The following is a 2,795-nucleotide window of genomic DNA, read 5'->3' on the forward strand; positions in this document are numbered from 1 at the left end:
TAAGGATCTTTGCACTTAGCTAATAGTATTTCCATTTCTCAGTACATAATGCTAGGAAATTGTTGTTTATCAAAGATTCCCTTTTTAAAACCATAACTCAGGTGCACCCATTCTGGCAAATGCATTGTTATCATATTTTGGCAACCTGTGTGATGTGGGCAGTTTAACTTTTGATTAATATTCCAGATGTTGTTACTTCCTCAAGAGTCACATTCTCCACCCAGCTGACCAGTGGTAAACAGTTTCACAATAAAAATAATTTGCCAAGTTGCCTTGGGCTTCCTGTGAAAGAAACTTGAAACTGAATTCTTTTGACTAGTGTGTCAGAATGCCTAAAGACAGTGGAATGCTTTCAAAATTGATAATTGATAGGAGTCCCTAACTGAATGGAATTTCACAAGTTGCAAGTCCAAAGTGTCACAAACTTTGAACAGGAAAAACAAAACTACTGAGTTTTCCCAGTTAGTAAGCTTTTTTTCCTTCCCGCTTTCTTTGAGTTCTGTGAGATTCTTGATCTCACAGCTTTTTATTTTTTTTTAAATATGGAAACTCAGACTGTGGAAGTAGAGGTGTAAGAAAAGCATCAGAAAACTTTGTATAGCGTGACAAAATGGTGAAGTTTTGGCAATGCAGCCTGAAAAGCCAGCTTCCATCTGGAATTGGTCACTTGATTCTGCTCCAGTTCCCTAAATAATCCCTTTGTAGGTTGTGTTAACTGTAAGCACACAGCAGTAGATAGAAAACTTTGTTTTGCAACAGGTGCTTGTAGTTGTGACTGTGTGCCTGGAAGCTTTGGCAATGCACAACACTTGCTTTGGTACCTTTGCTGAACTTTGTCTAGGAAAGTGTAGTTTTTAGAAAAAGCATGGATTTCTTTTTTGTCTGAATGTATTTACTTCCAGTCTGTTTTATTCAAGGCCTTGTTTAGAAATGGGATTTGCATTCTTGTCATGAAAAGCTACTTTGGTGTCTCAACATGGATGTATGTAGATTTCTAATTATATCTAATTTCTGTATCTGTGTTATGAAAAATGAGATGTTAATTCAGATAAATTTCTGTCCACCTTTCAGAAAACTACCCATTTTTGGGTTTTCTCTGGCTTCATTAACTTGAGTTAAAACATATTACTTACTAAACTGTGGTGAGTGTGTACGTTGACTGTGTCTGCACTTCTTTGTGTAAGACTGTAAGAATGAGGCCCAGCAGTTCACTGGCTCAGGACATGATTCGAGGAGACTTCTCCCTTTAAATCTATGAGGAAAAGTCTGTGGCAAAATCTATGAATGACAAAGTTTGGTTCTGAATAATTTTTTTAATAGACCAAGAAATATGATGAGGTATGAAAGCAGAAGTGGGAAATGCTATTTTTCTGAAGAGATGTGCTGTGTAACTTCTCTGCTTCAGGTTTAAAGCTTGGTACATGTAGGTCTGTGTGGTGAGTGTGTACATACTATGTGTACCTCTATAATGTATTTGTAAAATGTGTTCTGCAGAAGCTGAGATGTGAGGTGGTGCTGCAGCGAAGACTGGGTATCTTGTGCTCTGAGCCATATAGAATTTGCAAAGCCAAACTTAGGCAAATTCTGAGGAAAGCTTCTTGATGAGCACACCATGAAGAAGTCTGTAATAAACTCCACTACACACACACTTCCCTCATCCAAAGAGTATCTTGGCTGCTGGGAACTGACCATATGTGGACATAAGATAACATGACACTTTTTGTGGCCATAAGATGATAACAGTAATTTCTTCTGACTTTCTAATTCCTCATACAACATAGTTAAATGAGAAGAGTGGCTGCCTGCCATTTCCCTAACTCATGGGCTGTTGCTTTGCAGCTGCTGCTTTCCTGGTGGTGACTGTATCTCAGTGATTTTATGTCCTCAAATCCCCATCGAAGATTTTTAGACTAGAACACGCAGATAATTGTGAGGCACTTAGCATGTCTTCAGTGGCAGGTGCCACTGTACTGCAATCTTTCTAAGCTTGGTGCACTTTTCCAAGTGCACCCTTATATAGTACACTTTGAATTGTAAATTTCCTATAAGCTTGTTTTCAAAAGAGCTGTGTTCTGGACTTACATGCAAATTCTAGCATGTGTTTGTAATTGAAAACACACTACAAGACAGGATATCAATGTAATTTAGATTTTGGATGATTATCAGATAAGTTTAATTCAGAAGGGAAATGATATCTATGTATGAAAGGAAGCACTATTAACTAGTGAGCAGGTGGGCTATTCTTGTTTCCCTTCCTGTACTAGGAGGGAGTATACATAATTGGAAGTCCTGGTGTTGTATGCCTTACAGTTGAAAGCTGTTGCTGTTCCTTTCAAGGTTTTATTGATTCACAGCTGAGTGAAAAGTTACAGCTTATATTTAACCAACCAGCCTTTGGAGCTTTTCTTTTTCTGGCTAAAAACTATATAATATAAGTCTAAAGATTTGTTCCAGAAAAGTGTTTTATACTCTTAGTTGGCGAGAAAAAGAAATTTCAAACATGCAAAAATGTAGAAAAGGTTTGGTTAGTTTGGTAAATGTAGCTTTCATTGGTGGGTGAAATGTTATATTTGCCATTATGTGAATACTTCTGCTGGTTTGGAGGAAGGGTAAGGTCTATGAAAAACACCTTTCTTTAGGAGGAAGGAGGCAGGAAGGGGGCCCTCAGTGTAATTATCCTGGATTAGCTAGCCAGCCTAGCACAGTCAAGGTTGAAACCTAAAGCTGAGTACTGCCTCTGTTCAGTGAACAGTTCTTGCTTTCCTGCGTGTGCTTTGACAGGTGAGAAATCCTGC

This window comes from Corvus brachyrhynchos, unplaced genomic scaffold (genome assembly GCF_000691975.1).
Source record: "Corvus brachyrhynchos isolate BGI_N302 unplaced genomic scaffold, ASM69197v1 scaffold547, whole genome shotgun sequence".
Taxonomy (NCBI): Eukaryota; Metazoa; Chordata; class Aves; order Passeriformes; family Corvidae; genus Corvus; species Corvus brachyrhynchos.